Consider the following 25,051-nt stretch of genomic DNA (forward strand, 5'->3'; position numbering starts at 1 on the left):
ACACTAATTTATTATTATTTTCACGAGTATCATTTTTTCCTTAGCGCTACACTTTTATGTTATATTGTATTTTGAATCACTGTTGGTTGATTTTGTGTTGGCTGCTGATATTTACTATTCCTTTTCATTTATCATTATTAGCGCGGAAATTTTTATCTTTTTTCTTATATAGGGGTCCTATGTACCTGATACTCATTCACATGGGGGGCAGAATCTGGGGACACCCTTCCAGATTCTGATAAGCCCCCCCGCCCGCAGACCCTCACAACCACTGGCCACGGTTGTTGGGATGAGGCCCTTGTCCTCATCAACATGGGGATAAGGTGCTTTGGGGTGGGATGGGGAGGCAGAGCCCCTCTTGCCCCAATGCACCCACCCCCCATGTTGAGGGCATGTGGCCTGGTATGGCTCAGGAGGGGGGGGCACTGGCTTACCCCCCCCCTTCCTGACCTGCCAGGTTGCATGCCCAGATAAGGGTCTGTTTTGGATTTTAAGGGGGGCCCCAAACCATTTTTTTTTTTTTTTTACATGGTATAAGGGTCTGGTATGGACCAGAGTGGGACCTCACTCCATTTTATTTTTCTTTATTTTTTTCAGTAGCCGGGTGCCAACAATTGTATCCGTGAGTCATTTTAAATGGAATTTGACTTGTTTTCTTTTTTCTTTGAAAGTGTAAATCCCATAGACTTCAATGGGGTTCACCATTCTGGTTAGAACATTTCCCCTGTTCGGGAGTTCTGCTGCAAACTGAACAGGGGGGTGTTCAACCCTTGTCAACTCCCCACCAGGTATAGTGGAAATTATTGCTGAAGTTATTTTGCAATGCTCATTTGAATGCATTTTTGCATTTGAAAACAACTCTTTTTCTGACTTTTACCAATCTTGGCAGCAATGGCTAACACATCCTCTTTGTACCTTGTAGAATTAATAGCAATGGCTGTCTTTGTACTGGATTGTAACTTTGTATGTTGTTCTTGTTGACCTAGGCAATTGTTTATCTCTTCATTGTTGATTTACTCCTTTTGTGTTGACTCAATGTCAGATGGTTCCTTCACACTGGTAAATTTCCATTTTTGTTATTATACTCAATATACACTGATGACCATCTGGATCTGTTTTTGTTTTTTTATTATTGCGTACCTTTATTTTGCACTGACCTCTGTATATTATTGTGTATATAATTTAATAATGAAATGTTAAAATTAAAAAAAAAAAATAGATTTGGGGCTCTTGGATGTAACCGCAAACCTTTCCACATTTGTTTGTTGTAAATAAATGTATATCCAGCACTGGTAATTATTCAGTTATAATCTCCATACAAATAAACACCAGGTTTTTTTGTTTTGTGTTTCTAATGAACTGTATTTAACATGACTGTGGTACAGTATATTCTATTGTGAAATCCAAGCTAGGTGAGATTATCTAGTGCATGGTAGCCAATCAGCTTCTAACTTCAGCGCCTTCAATTAAGCTTCGACAATAAAACCTGCAAGCTGATTGGTTTCGATGCTGAGCTGCACCTGATTTTGCACACTCTAGTTTTCCTAAATCTTCATCACGATGTGCAATCAAGGTAGATGCATGGAGAACATGAGCAATTAAATATTCACAGGCAACTGATCCAGAGATTGGATGCACCACTGGAGAGATAACTAGTGAGACATTCAGATTTATCATAAATTATTGCTGAAGTTGTGGGAGAGTTTGCTCGAATCGATGTCGCTATCAGCTGTTCACCGCCTTACGCACCATTTGGAAAAAAAAATGATATATTATTATTATCTTTATCTATGAAATAAAAACTGTGATGGTGAAACCTTGTCACTAGCCATACATGTACTGTATATGTTTATGAGCAATGTTGGACAACATATGCTGCTACATATGAGCAATTTTTTACATATGAGCATTTTTTGGATATTTTAGAGAGTTTCAACATGTTATCGTCTTATTTGGTCTTTTGTTTCTATTCATACTGAAACAAAATATCAACATACTGTATACTTTTTACGTGTCTGATAACAGACATGTGCATGTAAACATGCAAAAAATGCATTTGCACACCTACTTTCCAATTGATATGCATATGTGATAAAAAAAAATTGGGTTTGCTCACAATTCCCCTTATCAGGACTAGAACTGGTATTTGGGCTCACATTCACAAAGCATAGGATGAACTCAGTATGGATGCTGATGACCCAATCTCTTTAACTGCATCCTCCTCCTCAAAATAACTATTGCTAATACACAAATAAGGGTAATGACTGATGACATTACAGAACTCACAATGAGAGATAAATGCTCCTCTAGCTATTCTCTCTATCTCCCACAAAAAGGAAAAGGAGATGATGACAAAGGAAAGAGCCTGAAAACACAGCTAAACACAATATGTAACAAAACCCATAAAAGGGTTCCTAAACTCACATAAAAACCCAAGTGAACAAGCCTTGATCTACTGCCGGCCATTTGAGTGCTATCATGAGATAAGCAGACCTATTAATTCATTTACAATATAATACATCAATATATACTTCATTATCTGATACAAACTTGAAGAATGTTAATTGAATATGTCATTGTAATCAATAAGCTGAGGGCAGGTCTGTACATTGTACTAAACATGTTAGCATGCCTTTTTCATTTTCGTCACCTATTTTTTAAAGTAAAATAGCTATTATATAGGTTTTAATCATTTTCCAGTCTAACCAGTCTGAAAGCTGACTCTATTACTCTATTACATTGCATACGATTAGTATTCACAATGTTTGGTGGCCAACCATAGCTTATCTTATGCAGTTGGCATTGTTTGCGTGGGATAAGTATGAGAACACCCCCCTTCTGTGCAATTTGTTCCTTGGAAAACTACCTGGACACTGCCACAGTTTGATTGTTTTAGAAACCACAAGATTTGCATAGACTGTATTATTCCACTGTCTCTGTGCCAAATAACTAGAAAAAAATGACTTGTGTCGTTTTCTTAGCTGCTACTGACATCTTTGGCTGCACTGAAGGCATTTACTTCGAAATGCTTATTTTGTAAAAATAAAATAGAAAACAAACATGGGCTTACTACTAGTACCAGGGCTGCTGTTAGAAATTGCGGGGCCCCGTACAGACTACCTGGCAGGACCCCTTCAAGTAAATATTAAAGATATATTTAGCTAAATTTGCAACAAAATCACTATTATCAGACACAAATATAACATAACTCGCCTAATTCCTGCTAAATCTAAAAAAAAACCGATGTTAAATAAAAAAGAAAATGAGATGAGAAAAATATACAGGCTGGGCAGTTGGAGCTCAGTGATCAGAGAGACAGAGAGAGAGAAACAAAGTTACAATTTACAAATAAACTCCTGAGCAGAGATAAATGCTGGGAGGGGGGCCCACACAAGGGAGGGGGATTAGTGAGGGACGACTGTCTCTTTCTCAACAGATAAAAGCTGATAGCAGGGAGAGGGACAGATCAGATTCAGGTGCTGGAGGAAGATTTCTGTATTTGTTGTCCATCACTAATCCCCCTCTCTGTGTGGGCCCCCCTGTGTGCTCGGGCCCCCTACAAGAGGGCCGGTGGTACCCCCCTATCAGCGGCCCTGACTAGTACCATGTGCAGGGCTTGTCATCGCAGTTTCTCATTATCAAAATGACTTTCCTTTTACCTTATTTGAATTGAATTTATTATGCCTTTTAGTATTTACCCATTTAAATTAAGTGCTAAAGTGCCATTGAGCTACAGTAAATGTTTGTTTAGCTATAATCTAAAGGGACAGTATAGAGTTTTGCTGTAAGACTGCTGTCTATATCCTGGGGAAAAATGATGTGATCCTGCTGACAGCAGACTATGTTTTTTGAAGGTGTAAACACTGAGCTATAACACTTAAAGTGCAATAGTGTATATCTTCAGAATCTTCTCTATTGAAGACTTAATAAAGGTATTTCTGAAAGTTATTGTAACCCAGCCAGCAACAGATTAAAGTTGCCCAGTAACAGGCCAATGGCAAGCTACAACAGACTTTTTCCAATATCTGACATGAAGCCACCTCCTGCAAAGAATGACAGCCCAAGATGATGTCGAAACCTTTGTATGTGCTTTTTAGTTGACAGCAAAAGGAAGATCTGGCTTAAAGCTGGAAGCCAGTGCTTGATGTTCCATTGTATCTGTGCCTCCCATTAGGTGTGCTTTGACATGACTTTAGAGGATGCCTAAAATGATGATAAAATAAAAACAGAGGTTCTTTTGACATCTGGTGGTGACAACTTCAGTGAAAGCACAGTGGGTAAACACCTGGTTAATGGTCGCTGCATCCCCAGCTTCATACAGGACTGAAAATCATGGTGAGGGTCACCATAGACAGGGACCATTCGTCAGGACTTTTCCCTAGGATCTGCAAAAGTGGGTAAGTCAAGATGATCCAAAATTGGACAATCAACTGGTAGAGTTAGTGGAGCATTATTCTGCTATGGTGAAAATACTGGCCAAGGAGGTGGTCTCCCATGGCAACCAGCTCAAAAAAAGCTTTGCATCCTATAAAGCCACAAAGGAGAGGTACACAGAGGCCTGCAAGCATGGTTGGAGGGGTGCCTCCTTTAAGGAAACCCACCTAGGGAAGCTCGGGCAGGCACAACCCATAGGTATCCCCACCAGTGTAGTAAGTAGGGACATATTGCCACCATGGGCCCACTGACCAAGTGGCAAATGAACTGGGACCGCGACCCACACTGTGTTTGTGGGCTTCCATCAGTATGCGGCTTCCTTTAGTCTTGAACATAGATATCAAATATTTCATATGAAGCTAGCCGACAACTTAGCTTGTAATGGAACCTTCTCTTTCATTGAACATTCTCACACAGTTTATATACAGCATGGACATCCCCCTCCTGATCAGATTACCACACACAGATCAGGGGTTGCCTGATTACATTATCGTGCGCAGGTGAAATTGTATACAGAAATAGAATTAACCTGAGCTAATTATCTAGCCATCTGAACAGAAACAATATGTGAGTTCATTAACAATTAATAATGGGACAGACGGGCTTAACAGAATACACATCACACCTTAATACACAGACAATAGGAAGACAGGTGGTTGAGCTGATGATATTAGCATCTGCTATGAGTCTGACTGTGTGAAGCAGTCTTCATATGTCTATTGAGATGTACGGTGGATAAATATTACTGTCCCATTTGAAGTAATCCAAACCACATTCTCAGCGTCCATTAATTACCTGTCTTTCACTTCCAGTGATGGTGAGAACCGTCACAATTTGCCTGTTTTGTTCGCTTTGAACTGTCTGTCTGCTATTATTTTCTGCATTCTGTCATGTCAGCGCTGTTTGTTTAGTAGGCAATATTACTAAAATGTAATCCACAGCAGGCCAATCACTATCAAACTTCTGCACCACTGCCCTATATTTTGCCAAAACACACTATGGCAATTAAACCCTGCATTTTCTGCAGTGCACACACTCTATTTCAGTGCAGCACACTTTGTGTGCTGGTATTAGCCAGGCAATTTACCCCAAAATGCCACAAGCAACCATGTTTTTTTTTCTTTAATCTGAGTGCTACTTTGGTAGCTGCTGGCTTCTAACCCTACCTTCCAACCCCTATGTCAGACCTGTAGCACAGAGCCAAGGGAAGGGCTCACAAAACTCCTCCTCAGCAGTGTGCTGCAGGTATGACATGTGGAGCTGCCCAGCAACAGCGGAGAATTTGCAAGTCAGTGTTCACTGTATTCAAAGAGATAAATCCCAGCCCTGCTAATAAAGCAATGTCAGGTGCAGCAGCTATGAGGGCACAGATGAGTGATGTAGATAAAGGAGGTTGGGTGCACAGGTGCAAGCTGTGAATGGGAGCACTAGGTGCACAGGTGAGAGGAGGTGGATGTTCAGGTGAGAACTGTGAATGGAGGGTTCAGTTCACAGGTGAAAGCTCTGAATGAGAGGTGCAGAGGTAAGATCTGTGGACAGAGGGGATGGGGATGTGCAGAGGTGAGATCTGTGGACAGAGGTGAAGGGGATGTTCAGAGGTGAGATCTGTGGACAGAGGTGAAGGGGATGTGCAGAGGTGAGATTTGTGGATGGAGGGGGTATGCAGAGGTGAGATCTGTGGACAGAGGTGAGGGGAATGTGCAGAGGTGAGAGCTGTGGATGGAGAGAGTGTGCATAGGTAGGATCTTTGGACAGAGGTGAAAGGGGTGTGCAAAGATGAGATTTGTGGACAGAGGCAAGGGAATGTGCAGAGGGGAGAACTGTGGGTGGAGGGGGTATGCATTGGTGAGATCTGTGGACAGAGGGGATGGGGATGGGCAGAGGTGAGATCTGTGGACACAGGCGAAGGGGATGTGCAGAGGTGAGATCTGTGGACAAAGGTGAGGGGAATGTGCAGAGGTGAGCGCTGTGCATGGAGAGGGTGTGCATAGGTAATATCTTTGGACAGAAGTGAAGGGGATGTGAAAAGATGATATCAGTGGACAGAGGTGAGGGGAATGTGCAGAAGTGAGAGTTGTGAATTGGACTGAGCTGTATATGTGAAATGCAGACATTAAATGTGGAAGGTGTGGCCAAGACTAGCTGTAGATGAAGGGCTCAGAGATGAACTTTGTACACAGGAACACAGTAAAAGTGGGGTGCAGAGATGAGCATCAGATGGTACTTGGGGGGGGGGGGGGTTACTTGAGGGAAAGGGAGTTTGCTTAGGGAGGTGGAGGGAAATTTACTGGGGGACAACAAAACATACAGAGTTTAATTGTCAAGAGTCTGTAATGTATGGCATGGCGTATAGGGTGCAGCAGTTAAGATTTTGTAATATATCTTGTACATATTCTGAACCACTACACTCTATATGCCGTGCTACTGTATGTGTAACACACATGTTACATAAGAAATGCCACTAGACTGCACTCTTGAACTCCGCTGAATTCTTTGTATGATGGGGTGTATGTTTTTGTGTCCTGCACTCTATATGCTGGCCTGGGCTTCATGTCACATACACCTAACCACTGCACTATGTACAGGGGGAAATCAAATAAATAATCCTGATCAATCTGTATAGCGGGAGTGCATCAGTTAGGAGTGTGTGAAGTACATCATAGCATACAAAGAGCAGCAATCAAGAGTATGTAATATACAGAACATCTGACAAAGTTTAGTGGCCATGAGTATGTAATACCAGTGAGCAAGGATCACAATGCATATTGCATTATAAAGGGATAGTGCTCAAGAATATCCAGGACAGATCATAATGCTTCTGATTTGTCATGTGCCAAATGACCACTTTGACCAATAGAAAATGCTCTGATTGGTGCTAGAAGTACTAAGGAAATAAGCGAAGAAGAGTGTATAATTTGTGGCATATACTGTATGTACTTTGAAAACAGTGAGTAGGTGGTAGGCTCAGGTTCTATTTTATGCATGTGCACTGTCAGAGCACCAATAGAGGCTACCCTAACTGTTCTCTATGTGTGCCACATGATCCTTGGCCTTGGAATGCCCTTAGTGTTTTACAATGCAAGCAACAGGGGTGGTAAAAGTCAATTTATACAGGCTTCCAACAAACAAATTGGTACATAGATAATATATAAATATGCCAAAAAAATCACAGCAGATCATTTTATAAGCTTGTAATACATAAATTCCTAAAAAACCATTATACATTCCTTTTAAGCAAAATATTTGCAGAGATTTAACTGCTTTACAAAATAATGTTTTTCCTGTGTTTTCCAATTATAGTTTGTAGTTTGGCAACACAACAAATATGAGGAAACAAAACCAGCTTGCCTGAAGGGAACAGGGAGCTTATCTGCATTATAGGTTAACAATTACTCAAATGATGTGAAACTACCAAATGGGATATGAGATGAAAAAAACTAAATCATGTGTAAAGCAAAAATTCACATTTTTTTTTTAAAACTGATAATTCCTTAAGGTACCAACTGTAAGCTAGCCCTGATGAGATAATGTTACCACAACCGATATGTTGTAATTAGAGTTGAGCGAACACCTGGATGTCCGGGTTGGGCGGGTTCGACCGAACTTGAAAAAAAAGTCCGGGTTCGTTAACCGGACTTAACCCGAACTTTGCCCCTATCCCGAACCCCATTGAAGTCAATGGAGACCCGAACTTTTGAGCACTAAAATGCCTCTAAAACAAACATGGAAAGGGCTAGAGGGCTGCAAATGGCAGAAAACTCATCTTAAGAGCATGGCAAGTGCTCTGCAAACAAATGTGTATAGGAAAATAACTTAAAATAACATAAAAAACAGAAAAATAAAAAATATTCATCTTGAATAATGTAGGAGGAGGACGAGGCCCATATGGGGTAGGAGGTTGAGGTGGCGGTGGATATGGCGGTGTAGGTGGAAGCGGCGGCGGCGGTGGAGGAGGAGGACGAGGCCCATATGAAGTAGGAGGTTGAGGTGGCGGTGGCGGTGGATGTGGCGGTGTAGGTGGAAGCGGCGGTGGAGGAGGACGAGGTAGCCAACACTGGTTTTTGTTTTTAATTTTATTTCTTTTTAAATTAGGGTACACCCCAAAGGAGTTAGAAAGATAAAATACAACAATGGCTGGGTAAGGCCGGTATACATGTCTATTCTGCACAAGGTACGGAAAAGTCCTGTGGGATCCATGCCTGGTTCATTTTAATGAATGTGAGCTTGTCCACATTGGCTCTGGACAGGTGGCTGCGCTTGTCTGTGATAACGCCCCCAGCTGTGCTAAATACACGTTCAGATAATACACTGGCTGCAGGGCACGCCAGCACCTCCAAGGCGTAAAGGGCAAGCTCAGGCCATGTGCCCAATTTGGAGACCCAGAAGTTGAAGGGGGCAGACCTGTCATTCAGTATGTCTAGGCGTGTGCACATATACTGCTCCACCATGTTAGTGCTGGGTCGTGGTGCTGCTGGTGGAGCTCCTGTTGCAAGGAGAGGACGTGGTCGATCTGTGCCAGCTACACACACAAGTGAAACACCTTTCTCAGCTGCGAGTAGGCGACAGAACCATACAGCAGTATTTGGCAGGGCCTAATGCGCCTCTACAAATGTTGAGGACAGAACAAATACAGGCGATAGTAGATTGGGTTGCATCCTATAAAGCCATCAATCTTTCACCTCACCCCCTTGCAAATCAGCCAAGCAGTCTGAGCCCCAAGTCATGCAGCAGTCTCTTCTTCTTTTTGATGACTCTGTTAGCATGGTTTCCCAGGGCCATCAACCTAGCCCTGCCCCAGAAGTGGAAGAGATTAGGTGCACCAATGCCCAACCACTTATGTCTCAAGATGAGTACATGGGAGGACCATCGCAGCACGTCTCGGATGATGACGAAACACAGGTGCCAACTGCTGCAGAATTCCCAATTGAGGAGACCGACAAGGGTTGCAGGGGTGAAGACTGCGTGGGAGATGATGTGGAGGACGATGAGGTCCTCGACCCCACATGGAATGAAAGTCATGCAGGTGACCTGAGTAGTTTGGAGGAAGTGACGGTGGTCGCACAGAGCCACCAGCACAGCAGAAGAGGGAGCAGGGTGCAAAAGCGGAGTGGCCGTGTCCTAGACACTATGCCTGCTACTGCCCAATGCAGCAAGGGACCGAGCACACCAAATCCAGCTCAAAGGAGTTCCCTAGCGTGGCAGTTTTTCAGACAATGTGATGATGACAGGACATGAGTGGTTTGCACGCGGTGCAATCAGAGCCTGAAGCAAGGCATAAACCTTCTCAACCTGAGAACAACCTGCATGACTAGACATCTAAGTGCAAAGCAGGAGCTGCAGTGGTGTAGACGCCTCAAAAACCAAGAAAGGTCTCTGGCTCCTGCTTCCTCTTCTGCTGCAGTCTTGGCCTCTTCATCCACCTCTGTAGTGAGACCGGCACCTGCCACCCCGCAAACAAAGGATCTGCCAGCAACATCACCACCTGGGTCACCAACAACCATCTCCACAATGTCCCATGGAAGCGTTCAGCTTTCTATCTCCTAAACACTGGAGCGGAAGAGGAAGTACCCCCCCTACCCACCCAAGATCCCTGGCCCTGAATGCCAGCATTTCAAAATTTCTGGCCTTTGAAATGCTGTCATTCCGTCTGGTGGAGACGCAGAGTTTTAAAAGCCTTATGGCAGTGGCTGTCCCACAGTACGTCGTGCCAAGCCGCCACTACTTTTCCAGGCAAGCCATCCCTTCCCTGCACAACCAAGTGGGTGGCAAAATCATGTGTGCACTGCGCAACGCCATCTGTGGCAAGGTCCAGCTAACTACGGATACGTGGACCAGTAAGCACGGTCAAGGACGTTATATCTCCTTAACAGCAAACTGGGTAAATGCAGTGGCGCCTGTCCTTCCACCACTAAGGATTGCAGTGCGCTTCAGTTTGCCTCCTGTTCCTAACTCCTCCTACTCCGCTTCCTCATCCTCTACAGCCTTCTCATCTGGTCAGCGTAACACCTTCACCACCAACTTCAGCACAGTCAGGGGTAAACGACAGCAGGCAGTTTTAAAACTTGCCTGTTTGGGGGAAATACCACACACCACGCAGGAGTTGTGGAGGGGCATTCAACAGCAGACCGATGAGTGGTTGCTGCCAGTGAGCCTCAAGCCCGGCCTGGTGGTGTGCGATAATGGGCGAAATCTCGTAGCAGCTCTGGGCCTAGCCGGTTTGACACACATCCCTTGCCTGGCGCATGTGCTGAATTTGCTGGTGCAGAGGTTCCTTAGAAATTACCCCGATATGTCAGAGCTGCTGCAGAAAGTGCGAGCCATCTGTGCGCACTTTCAGTGTTCTCACCCTGCTGCTGCTCGCCTGTCAGCACTGCAGCGTAACTTCGGCCTTCACGCTCACCGCCTCATATGTGACGTGCCCACAAGGTTGAACTCAACCTTGTACATGCTGGCCAGACTGTGCGAGCAGCAGCAGGCCATAGTGTAGTTTCAGCTGCAGCACGCACGCATGAGTCGCTCTGTGGAACAGCACCACTTCACCACCAGTAACTGGGCCTCCATGCGAGACCTGTGTGCCTTGTTGCGCTGTAACATATGCAGACTAGGCCGCAATGTAATATTCTTTCCCTAAATGGGTGTTTATTGAATAGCGGAATAGAACAACAGTATCCAAAGGGTGTATCTCACAGTAAAATATGCAGACTAGGCCTCAATGTAATATTTTTTCCCTAAATGGGTGTTTACTGAATAGCGGAATAGAACAACCGTATAGAAAGAGTGTATCTCACAGTAAAATATGCAGACGGGGGCGCAATTAACTTTTTTTTCCCCTAAATGGGTTTTTATTGCAATGCGCAACACAACAGTATGCAATGGGTGTATCTCCCTGTACCATATGCAGACAGGGCCACAATTTACTTTTTCTCACCTAAATGGGTTGTTATTGCAATGCACAACACAACAGTATGCAATGGGTGTATCTCACTGTAACATATGCAGACGGGGCCGCAATTTACTTTTTTTTTCCCTAAATGGGTTTTTATTGCAATGCGCAATGCAACAGTATGCAATGGGTTTATCTCACTGTAACATATGCAGACAGGGCCACAATTAACTTTTTTTCCCCCTAAATGGGTTTTTATTGCAAAGCGGAATACAACAACAGTATGCAATGGGTGTATCGCACTGTAACATATGAATGAAAAGCTGAAAAATAATTGTCCCCTTAATTGGTGCTTGTTGAATAGCATATTTTAAATGCAGTGTCTGTCTAAACGCTGTAAGTCACAGTAAAATATGAAGGAAAACGTTTTTTTCTTTTTTAAATGCGGATTAAGCAGACACATATGCACTGAGGTTGCAGGAAATGGCCGCTACACACCGCACGCCTAACAGGTTGGATACTGTTGTTGTTCTATTCCGCTATTGAATAAAAAAAAAAACATTTGAATGAAAAACTGAAAAATATTTTTTTTTCCCTAAATACTGAAAAATAATTATTTTCCCCTTACATTGGTGCTTTTTGAAGAGCAGGTTAAAAAAGCAGTGTCTATTTAAAGACTGTCTGTCAAAGTAAAATATTTTTTTTTCCTTTTTAAATGCAGATTAAGCACACACATATTCACTGAGCTTGCATTAAATGTGCAGCACCGCACGCCTAACAGACTGATAAATGTTTTTTTTTTTCTTCTTTCTCCTCCTCACTGGGCTAAGGTCAGGGCATAAAGATTGTGCACTGCACCCCCACCCTATACAATCAAGGTAGATCGCTGTCTGATTAAAGAACATTGTTCCTATGCTTTCCTTCAAAGCAATCTCCAGCCTGACCCTACAGTAATCTCTTATCTCTCCCTCCGGGCAAAAAGATTGTGCACTGCACCAACACACAATCAAATCAATGTAGATCACTGTCTGATTAAAGAAGATTGCTCTTATGCTTTCCCTAAAAGCAATCTCCAGCCTGACCCTACAGTAATCTCCTATCTCTCCCTCAGCAAAAGTATCAGGAACCTCTCCCTAGTACAGTTTGAGCAGAGTGACGCGTGGCGCTATGTGACTCCAGCTTATATAGACTTGGGGTCACATGCTGCACTGGCCAATCACAGCCCTGCCATTAGTAGGCTTGGCTGTGATGGCTTCTAGGGCACAGTAGTTAAACGCTTGCTGATTGGCTGCCTTGCACCTGTTGAAACCGTGCCATTAAAACTGCGCCAAAACATCAAATAACGTTACCGAACAATGGAAGTACCCGAACATACAGTGAAATGTTCGGGTCCGGGTACTGAATACCCAAAAGTCCGGTACGAACCCGAACAATACAGTCCGGCTTTGCTCAACCCTAGTTGTAATATTTCTGTGTTTACTACAGAAGTGTAGAAGATAAAAGTGTTAAGCCATATACAAACAGGCTGAAACATGGCTAAAATCGGTCGATTCAGCAGGAAATCGCGAATTTTATCCTATGTGTACAGCTGTCTGTTCTATAGAAGCTGATCTTATGACCGGCTTCTGTCAAATGGTCATGTTGTAAAAACCAGCATCTGATCAGCTCTGGTAATCAATGGTTGAAAGCACTTATCCGTGTGTTCTGGCACAGGGACAGTCCTCCTATTACTTTCAGAGCACAAAGGCACAGCGGGGGGAGATTGCCACACATCGGCGATCATTACGTGTTTTTTTTTCCGTTCAGCCTGCTGAGTTTATAATTTCTAGTGTGTACCCAGCTTTAGTCTGCCCACTGTACATCTGTGCACCTAGAAGCGCTTCTATGCCAGACTTTAACCAAGGTGACTCTTCTAGGATTGTAGGGTAGGGGTATGTATGATCCTTAACTTGGCCACTATAGATTACTATAGTAAAAATGTACCTTTTCCCCCTTCACATCAGTTTTGATGTTTGTTTTTTGCATATAGAAAAAGGGAGCCAGGCATAGTAAAAAAAAAAAAAAAAAGTGTGGGGGAACCACCACAACTTATACTAGACCCTTCAGGTCTAGTATGAATTTTGAGGGGAACCCCATGCAAAAAAAATAAAACAAGAAAAAAGCATGAGATCCTCCCAAATGTTATACAAAACCCTTCAGTTCTGGTATAGATTTTAAGGAGAAGTCCCATGCAAAAAAATATAGTGGGAGATTTCCCCTAAAAACCATACCCTTTATCCCTGCATGCAACCAGGCAGGCCAGCAAAGGGGGGAATAAGTGTGTGCCCCCCTTCTCCTAAAAAATGCTAGGCCACATACAGTACAATACACATAGGGGCAATATCTTGTTAGGAGAGATCTCCCTTGCAACCTTGTCCCCCATGTTGATGTCTGCAGGTAGGGGTGTTTTCAGAATCTGAAAGCCTCTTTTCACAAATAGAGAGCCCCCAGATATTGCCCTGTACTTGAATGAGTAAGGGGTAGTACCCCTACTCATTCACAAAACAATATGGTCATTGACCATGTCGAAATTACTATATGTGGTCAATGATGTCATAGGGATCCCCTGTTTTTTTTAACACTTAGCTCCAAATGAACCAAACCCAGGTATGTTAAGCTCATCACTATTGAGAAGCAGTGCAAGGACCAAGACAGCAAAAAGTGATCTTTGATGATCTAGCTTCTCAGAGCTCCCCCCCACACCCCACTTGGAGGAGAAGCAAGAAAGGAGTAATGCAGGACTTTGAAACTAACCACATCACTGTGACTTGGAATGAGGGTCTCTGCTAGAACTTCTAAAAAGTATAGGCTGCTCCTTAACTCTGCTGTCACTTCTGTTGTTAGCTCCAAAGCAACCAAAGGAAGGTGCCATCACCGTTGGGATGATAGAAATTGTGTACATATGTATATCAACTGTGTTCCAGATAAAGTAAAGCCTGAGGAAGGTATGTAGCAGAGTGCTGTTGGTGCAGGCTAGGCTAGGCTATGCTGGGGGCCTCCCAGGGGATGCCTCCATCGTTGCGGCCAGGGAGGAACCTGCAGCAATAGCTCCTCAGGGGGTCTAAAAAATCCAGCTTATGCCAAGCAGGGTTAAAGACTTCAGTGCTTCCTCACCACAAGGCTGTGCACATAGAGGACATGCAGCCTAGCACATTACACATTACAAAGAATTACAGAGTCAAAGTGGTTGAACTAAAAGTATTCAACCAATAATAATGCACAAATTGTGCAAAGAATGAAACAGTGAATACCCAATAAAACTGCACTACCATATTGGAACCTTTTATTGTACACAGGAGTGTTTTACTGACAATCTGCAGCATAATCTGTGGATAGCCATGTGACACTTCTGAAAGCCCTGCTGCTCTAATTTTGGGCCTATATTGGTAATGCTGAAATGAAGCCCTTTATGTAACCCAGTCTACCCCAGGGTTCTTATTCTTATTTTTCAATATCTGTGGTAATACAGTTCCTGTATAGGGATGAGCTTCGAGTTCGAGTCGAGGCTAAGTTCGACTCGAACATCGATCATTCCATCGTTTGTCGAATGACGAACAAATGTGCTTCTTTGCGGGAAATTCTAAATTCCCATAATGCACTGCACGCGCGCCACGCATGAGGTCAGGGTGCATGCTTTGGCCAGTCAAATGATCTCTGCCATGATTGGACTAAAGGCAGGCTGACAATCATGGCTCAGGGGCCAAGTACACGCCCCACACTACATAAAGGCTGCCTGCACTGCCGCAGCATGTAGTGTGATTGTGCGGGCAAGGAGACAGGGAGAGCGACGCGTGTGAGGCAGGGAGTGAGTAGCTTTTTTTTGGAGTTTGTCAGACAGTGCAATGAGACATTCCTAGCAGTGTAGGGAGGGCCAGGAAATGTTTCAGCCAGGGAGAGATTTATTTCTTTGCATTTTGTCAGACAGTGCAGCGCCAGTGAGTGAGTCATTCCTAGTAGTGTAGGGAGGGCCAGGAACGTGTTTCAGGCAGGGAGAGATTTGTTTCTTTACATCATATCAGTGAGAGTATTGTTCATCGGTCACTTGGGTGCATCTTATAAGCATCACAGATCTTCTATAGGATTATAGATTACATCAGATATCAGAGATATCATTGAGTATCTATTGGTCAGTTGCGTATACCCTATATTGATCTGTATCAACATCATGTCCGAAAGGCCAACAAGGAGAGGCCTACGCTCACAGGCCATGAAAAGAGGGCAAGCAGCCTCTCTGTCCATTGTGAAAGGTGGTGGTCACAGTCGACATAGTGCATCCTCTGCAGGCGGGGCACGCCCGTCCTTTATTTCCGGTGCTCCCCGTGCTATTCAGCCACAACATGTGGAAAAGTTGGTGGAGTGGATCAATAAGCCATCCTTCTCCTTCATGTCCTCTAACACACACGCTCACAGTAGTTTGCCTTCCACCGCAGCTGCCAAACTAGCCCATTCCACAGGCTCCTTCTCCACAGCTACTCCTATCACCCCACCATCATGTACGGAGGAGTCACCTGAACTATTTGATCATAGTGTCAGTGACATACTGCTGGAGGATGTGCAGCAATTTGAAAGTTATGATGTCGGTTCGAAGGTTGATGAAGGGAATAACATGAGCTTAGAGAGAGGGGGTGACAATGATGGACAAGAAACCAGCAGTCATGTTGCCACAGCTGAAGCATATTGCCAAGTTTGCTCCAGTGATGAGGAGGGAGGGGATAATGAGGTCAATGACTGTACTTGGGTGTCTGACAGGATAGAGGAGGAGGATGAGGAGGACACACAACTCCAACGAGGCAGGATGTGCTCCAGGGGCCACCATAGCAGTAGCCAACCTATTGCGTCACAGCACAGAGCTTCACAGGTGCAGGGTGCTGCAAAATCCCTGTGGACTTCAAAAAGTTTTTTAGTGTGGGCTTTTTTCAGCACCTGTGCAGTAGACTGCAGCATTGCTGTTTGCAACATCTGTCTAAAGCAGATCAAGCGTGGCCAGAACACCAGCTGCTTGGGCACCACATGCTTGACAAGGCATATGACGACCTGCCATGCAGTCCGTTGGCAACAGCACCCGAAAGAGGCACCAGATCAACACAAGCATACACCACCTTGCTCCTCATCTGTGATCTCTAACCCTACTATACCTCATGCCTTCTCAAATACCAGCATTGAGAGGGATGATGGAATAGCAATGAGTGGCACAGAGACTTGCACCCATTCTGCTAGCAGTACACCACTGCTTGATTTGAGCAGCAGGCAAATTTCATTACCCCAGTTTTTGAACCATAGAAAGAAATACTGTCTCAGCCATCCACATGCTCAGTATCTTAATGCTAGCTTGGCCAAATTGCTAGCATTACATTTGTTGCCTTTTCATCTGGTAGATTCGTCTCCCTTTCGCAAATTTGTGGAATGTGCTGCACCACAGTGGCAGGTCCCAAAAAGGCATTTCTTTTCACATAAGGCCATTCCGGCTCTCTACCGTCATGTGGAAGGTAGTGTTTTGGCCTCGTTGGACAAAGCAGTCAGCAGGAAGGTGCACATTACTGCTGACTCTTGGTCCAGCAGGCATGGACAGGGACACTACATTTCTTTCACGGCGCAATGGGTAACTCTGCTGGCAGCTGGGAAGAATGCAGGACAGGGTTTGGTGTTGCAGCTTGTTTTGCCACCACGCTTTCAAAAAGCTGGTGCTGGTTCTGCCACATCTGGCTACTCCACCACCTTCTCCTCCACCATGTCCTCTTCTGCTCAATTGTCATCTGAAGCAGCAGTGCTCCCTAAGCGTTCAAGGGGCTATGCAAGCAGTCAGGCTAAAAGATGCCATGCTGTGCTTCAGATGGCCTGTCTAGGGGATAGGAGTCACACCGGTGCAGAGATTCTGTCAGCTCTGCAGGAGCAGGCTCAGAGATGGTTGACGCAATGACAGCTTGAGCCAGGAATGGTTATATGCGACAATGGCACCAACCTTCTCTCTGCCCTCCGACAGGGACAGTTGACACATGTTATATGCTTGGCACATGTTCTGAATCTGGTGGTGCGGCATTTCTTCAGCAGATACACAGGCTTCCAAGATCTCCTGATGCAGGCCAGAAAAGTCTGTGGCCATTTCCTCCGTTCATTCAATGCCAGTGCTCGCCCATCTGACATTCAACGGGCATTCAACCTGCCCACCAACCGCCTCATTTGTGACATGCCCACCAGGTGGAACTCAACGTTGGCAATCCTTCAGCGGCTGCACATGCAGCAGAGGGCCATCAATCAGTACCTTGTATCAGTATCAGTATTTGTATGGAATTCTTACCAGCAGGTCTCGTTCCTGCACCCAGCAAGAGTAACTGCGAGGGGTTATGGTGTTCAGGCACCACCAACAACCAAGGCCCAATTTTTCTGCACATGTATGACAAGTTCACATGGTTTCAATTTCGTATCTAATTTCTAATGGCAGGGCCTGTCCCTGCACCCAGCAAGAGTAACTGTGAGGGTTTGGGGTGTTCAGGCACCACCAACAACCAAGGCCCAATTTTTGGCAGCTGTATAGCACATGCAATTTCAAAATTTGCATGGAATTTTTAGCAGTAGGGCCCATTCCTGTGCCCAGCAAGAGTAACTGCAAGGGATTACGGTGTTCAGGCACCACCAACAACCAAGGCCCAATTTTTCTGCACCTGTATGACAAGTACAGGTAATAGGAGGGCAGGGAAGCTTATCAGATATCTGGTCAAAGGTTTGTGGACACCGGACCATCATGCCTATATAAATGTGAAGATAATGAGGTACCTGGCGCTGCCCTAATATAATTTATAATAGCGGGTAATATATCATATAGGTGGGTTTAGCTCTAATATATGTGTACATACATAAAATACAATATAAGGACCAGTAAAATAAGCAGATAATAAATTAATCCAAAAAAACTATTATCTTAAAGTGACTTCGTGCAATAAATCAGTGTGCGTATTTATCATAAAATATGCGTGCGCATGTGCAGCAGTGATGGGTTGTACCAATTGGTGCTAACAATAATATCTCAAATCAATAGTAAAAAATGGTAAAAGGTGATATAAAGTTCGTAAACTAATAATTAATATCAATAATAAGTGAGATATATTGAATAATAAATAATGCACGATATAAAAATATTAGTGAAAAAACTATATGGAAGTGATAAATATTATCCGTGCGAGTGATAAAAATGATCTGTGACAAGTAAAAGTTGTATGACATATATGGTAAAAAATATATAGATCTCTGGCGGTAAAAAAGTTCAATCGTTTAAGTAAGTAGAAATAGAGTTCATATAAAATCCATATGAAAGTGCAAATGAGGGTGGGCTATTGCGGTATTCGGCTCCGTGGGTGTTTTCCGTGGTGCTCCGGGTATAAGGGTGCCGAGTGTGGAAATAGTGCTCCCTTAGTCCCAAGTCTGCCCGCACTCACCAGAAGCTTTCACCTCTACAGGGGTAACCAGCATGTAAGGTCTGACTCTGTTCCCTGGTCTGGGATGTTCCCTTTCCGGTGGCCGTGTATACCGTATATATTATTGTATGCCCCTCATACTCATAAGCCGTGGGTCCAGGGTTAGCCAGATTTGAAGAAAAGGGATACCAGAGGTCTGCCCTAGAAAAAAAGCCAGACTTGAAGAAAAGGGACACCAGAGGTCTGCCCTAGAAAAAACTGAATTTGATATTTTCCTGCAGGATATGTCCCATCCAGGATTCCATAAACACACCGACCGTCACGCACACTGCCGACACCTGTTCCTCCAAACACAGCGAGGTCACCCCATCCAGGACTGGGACCACCACCGCGCTGACAACAGCCTGGGCGTACTCACTGGCTGCCAGATCTGGGCCTGGGCGGAGACAGATTTCCGTTTTTCAGTTTTTTCTAGGGCAGACCTCTGGTGTCCCTTTTCTTCAAGTCTGGATTTTTTTTCTAGGGCAGACCTCTGGTATCCCTTTTATTTAAATCTGGCTAACCCTGGACCCACGACTTATGAGCATGAGGGGCATACAATAATATATACGGTATACACGGCCACCGGAAAGGGAACATCCCAGACCAGGGAACAGAGTCAGACCTTACATGCTGGTTACCCCTGTAGAGGTGAAAGCTTCTGGTGAGTGCGGGCAGACTTGGGACTAAGGGAGCACTATTTCCACACTCGGCACCCTTATACCCGGAGCACCACGGAAAACACCCACGGAGCCGAATACCGCAATAGGCCACCCTCATTTGCACTTTCATATGGATTTTATATGAACTCTATTTCTACTTACTTAAACAATTGAACTTTTTTACTGCCAGAGATCTATATATTTTTTACCATATATTTCATACAACTTTTACTTGTCACAGATCATTTTTATCACTCGCACGGATAATATTTATCACTTCCATATAGTTTTTTCACTAATATTTTTATATCGTGCATTATTTATTATTCAATATATCTCACTTATTATTGATATTAATTATTAGTTTACGAACTTTATATCACCTTTTACCATTTTTTTACTATTGATTTGAGATATTATTGTTAGCACCAATTGGTACAACCCATCACTGCTGCACATGCGCACGCATATTTTATGATAAATACGCACACTGATTTATTGCACGAAGTCACTTTAAGATAATCATTTTTTTGGATTAATTTATTATCTGCCTATTTTACTGGTCCTTATATTGTATTTTATGTATGTACACATATATTAGAGCTAAACCCACCTATATGATATATTACCCGCTATTATAAATTATATTAGGGCAGCGCCAGGTACCTCATTATCTTCACATTTATCTAATATTGACCATTGGTCTATATTTTAGAGGTAGGCAGCAGCCATTTTTAGGAAGATCTAGAAATAGATCAATTTTCTCCATAGCGCGGATATTACTGTGAATCATCATGCCTATATAAGCTTGTAAAACCCCCTTATTGCCTGCACATCAACTCCTCCTTGGTTATGGCCAGTGTTGCCAACCACCTGTTAATTTGCAGGCAGCCTGCAAATCTCAGCCCATTTTTGGTCTGACCGTAAATGCCTGTTACGGGCAGCGGTGCCCATAAAAAATATGTCTACAGGCTGACAGCGCAACTGCACATGCACCGTTCCAGGCTTGGGAAAGCTTGTCGCCACCTGCTGCCGTTTTTGAGAAAAGAAAGAAAGGTAAGGCACTCAGTCTCTGCAGCGGCTCCTTGCCACAGCAGAGAAGGTCATAACACTGATGTGAGGGGGGTAATATAAAGGGGGGCAGAGGAGGACATTATTGTGGGGGCTGAATTGGGCAGAGGAGGACATTCTTGTGGGGGTGAAGTGGGCAGAGGAGCAAATTACTGTGGGGGGGGGGGTGAATTGGGCAGAGGAGGACACTACTGTGGAGGGGGGGGGGGTAGAGGAGGACATTGATGTGGAGAAGTAATGTGAAGAGGGACACTACTGTAAGGGGATGAAGGGGGCAGAGGAGGACACTACTGTGAGGGGGGTAAAGGGAGGCAGAGGGGGACACTAACATGGGGAGAGGATGAAGGAAGGAGGCAGGGGAGGACACTACTGTGTGGGGTAGTATTGCCAACTGCCCGTTAATTTATGGGCTGCCCGTAAATGTCAGTTATGGGCAACGGCACCCGTAAAAAAATAACCATCTAACCATCTCTTGTACCATGACCGCAGCCTCTAACCATCTTCTGTACCAGGTCTGCAGCCTCTGACCAACTCGTCTACCATGTACGCAGACTCTGACCATATCCTGTAGTATGTCTGCAGCCTCTGGCCATCTCCTGTGGTAAGTCTGCAACCTCTGACCATCTCCTGTATCATGTCAACAGCCTCTGACCATCTCCTGTATGATGTCCGTAGCCTCTGACTATCTCCTGTATCATGTTCGCAATCTCTGACCATCTCTCTTTTGTAATGTCTGCAATCTCTGGGGGGAGTCTGGAGAGGAGTCAAGGATGGGAGCACTGCCTGGATGGGGGTCATGGGAGAAGTCAGAAATGTGTGAACTGTGAAGAGGAGACTGTAGGATAAAACCAGAGCTGCCAAGCTGGAGCCAACTGACTGAGCCCTGCACGATGCACCTGAGAGGAGGTCAATAACAGTGTCGCCAGGCCAGACAGAGGGGGAAAGGGTCACTTATATAAGGGGGGAGTGACTACAACAATGAAAGGGGGCACTGATATAAAGGTCAGTAACCTCCCCCTTACTTTAGTGTATGCACTCTGTGGTAGGTGGTCTCTGGTCACCAGAGTCCTCCCCACATCAGAGAAAAGATGGAACTCTGATGTAAAGGGCAATGCTGCAGACCCTGATGTAAGTGGGAAGTCTGCTCTAAAGAGGAACACAGTGGATACTGATATAAGGTGGTCTCTGGTCTCAGAGCCCCCCCCCCCCCCCATCAGAGTTCCTCCTTAGATCATGTTGTGCAGCCTTCCCCTTTATGTCAGAGTTCTCTTGCACTGTAAGGGGGGATCCTGCACACTGATATATGGGGGAACTCTGTTCTGGCTGGGTTATATTAACCTGACCTTATGTAAAAAGAGAAATATGGTTTTTGACTTTTGTTCAATTTAAACACATTGCTAATAGCTTTAGCTACATGTTTATAGTTTAAATATTGATAGTTGCACTATTTAGCGCTGAAAATGACCATTTTAGGTACTTTTTTTGCACTGTCAGTAAAAAATGTGGCTCTGTCAGTAAGTTTCATAATTTGTGCCAGTAAAAAAATAGTGCAGTTTGGAAAGTTTGGCATCCTGTCAGTAAATTTCTCTTCAGGGGGGTTGGCAACACTGGTTGTGGCACCCCATTCATGCCTACAATGTGCAGAAGAGCTTCTTATTACAAAAACAAAGCACTTTAGGTGGATCCAATTTAAAACCTTAAAAAATACATTGGGCTGTTTTCAACAAAGCTAGGACAACCACACACTCTTTTCCTGCTTGCTATGGAGATACTGTACAAGCATGTCATACCTGATGGATTGGGCTGTAAAGATCTACACATTTTTTAAATTTGTGTAAAAAATGGAAAAATGTTAAAAAGAAAACAGAATAAAAAAATTAAAACTAGGTGGACCAAGTCCAACAGATTATGTAATAATCATTATTACTATACATTGATTATTTAGGTTCATTTCAAACCTGACAGAAGATAATTGTTGATCTCTAGTGGTTAACAATTCTGAAGAATTTTTTTGTCTGCTGAAGCACAAATAAATGTACTTCAAAACCAGTATCAGTTTAGATGTAAAGCTATATTATTTTAATATGATTCTGTTCTGAAATCTGAATTTCATACAGATAAATAAAAAACACAAATTTATGCCAGTATGTATTCCTTAAAATATATAAATGTGTTTTTTAATTTAACTAGTGGAAGTACAAACCTGATTCCAAAAAAGTTTGGAACACTGTAAAAATTGTGAATAAAAACAGAATGCAATGATGTGGAAGTTTCAAATTGCAATATTTTATTTAGAATACAACATAGATGACATATCAAATATTTAAACTGAGAAAATATATAATTTTAAGGGAAAAATAAGTTGATTTTGAATTTCATGGCATCAACACATCTCAAAAAAGTTGGGACAAGGCCATGTTTACCAATGTGTGGCATCCCCTCTTCTCTTTATAACAGTCTGCAAACATCTGGGGACTGAGGAGACAAGTTTCTCAAGTTTAGGAATAGGAATGTTATCCCATTCTTGTCTAATACAAGCTTCTAGTTGCTCATCTGTCTTAGGTCTTCTTTGTCGCATCTTCCTCTTTATGATGCGCCAAATGTTTTCTATGGGTGAAAGATCTGGACTGCAGGCTGGCCATTTCAGTACCCGGATGCTTCTTCTACGCAGCCATGATGTAGTAATTGATGCAGTATGTGGTCTGGCATTGTCATGTTGGAAAATGCAAGGTCTTCCCTGAAAGAGATGACTTCTGGATGGGAACATATGTTGTTCTAGAACTTGGATATACAGTACCTTTCAGCATTGATGGTGCCTTTTCAGATGTGTAAGCTGCCCATGCCACATGCACTCATGCAACCCCATACCATCAGAGATGTAGGCTTATGAACTGAGCACTGATAACAATGTCCTTGTCCTCTTTAGTCCGGATGACATGGCGTCCCAGTTTTCCAAAAAGAACTTCAAATTTTGATTCGTCTGACCACAGAACAGTTTTTAACTTTGCCATTTTAAATGAGCCTTGGCCCAGAGAAAATGCCTGCGCTTCTGGATCATGTTTAGATATGGCTTCTTTTTTGGCCTATAGAGTTTTAGCCGGCAACGCCGTATGGCATGGTGGATTGTGTTCACCGACAATGTTTTCTGAAAGTATTCCTGAGTCCATGTTGTGATTTCCATTACAGTAGCATTCCTGTATGTGATGCAGTGCCGTCTAAGGGCCCAAAGATTAATGGCATCCAGTATGGTTTTGGAATTGGGTTTGTAATTGAATCGGACTTGATATCAGCCTTTTGTAATCTACTGTTTAGCATTATTCAAGAGAGAGAGAGAGAGAGAGCGAGCGAGAGTGGTAGCTCTCGGAGCCAATCAAAAGTGCTACGCATTTATGTGATTTGACATATAATAGATTGTATTGTTCTTCTACCTGAAATAGCAATAAAAACATTTAAAAAATATATATATAAGTACTATGCGCACATGTGCTGGCAGGAAAAGGAAGAAGAAAGAGGATCTTATCCATCAGTTTGTTGGTGATTTTTCATTATTCAATAACAGGCTGGGTTGGAGATGACCAAGCTTTATTGCTGTAATAGAAAAAGAGTCAGGTCAGCAAGCTGGCTGTGCTGCATGGTAGGGCTGTAAAAATCGAAAACATTGAATGGATGCAAATACCTTATGCAGGTAGAACATCTCGCATTTACAGTATGTATTTCAGTTATGTGTGTAGCTGGTTATTTTGTTGTACATAAGTCCCATATTTGCAGTGGTAAACGCATGAGGCTATTTTATTCCCAGGAGCGGTTACCAATAAAATAAAATGAATTACAATTTTAAAGCTTACATCAGACTTACTGTTTCCTAAATTTTCTGTTTTAAAGATCTGTGGAATGCATGAGTCCTAGGCCTAACAAGCTAAAACATGTCATATATTTCTTGCTAGCAAAGCTGAATGAGCCTTTTTAAACAGGGGTCTATATCTTACTTCTTGACATTACTTTTCTGTTTACTGTATATGAGGAAATAAAGGCACATTTTCAAATCCAAAATCAGACACAGAATATTGTGTTGATTAAATTAAGGGTCAACACACTCAGAAAAAGAGTTGGGTTCAAATGAAGCAATAGGGCTGTTTACAATAATATAGTGTATCAGGAGAACAAACAGTTCATGGGATAACATTGTGAATATAAAATGCAATAGTTATTGCAATGACTAAAGGTAGCCATTGAATTTAGGAAGATAAAACCACAATCACAAATGGCGGACACTCTCCTAGCAACCGCCTGCTATTTTTTTTCATGCAGACCTTTTTCTGTAGCTGCCACTTGAACCTACCACTAGAGGGGACTCTTTAGTGGCTGGCATTGGCAGTAGGGATTGGCGAACGGTTTGGCTCGAGCATGAGTTCAGGCCGAACATTTGCCTATTCGGCCGTTCACTGAACACCTGACTTTGCAGGGTGTACACTGGGTCTTCGCCCCAAACAACACCCTACAATGCAGGAAGCTGG

The sequence above is a fragment of the Pelophylax lessonae genome (assembly GCF_965119305.1).
Source record: "Pelophylax lessonae genome assembly, chromosome: 12".
Lineage (NCBI taxonomy): Eukaryota > Metazoa > Chordata > Amphibia > Anura > Ranidae > Pelophylax > Pelophylax lessonae.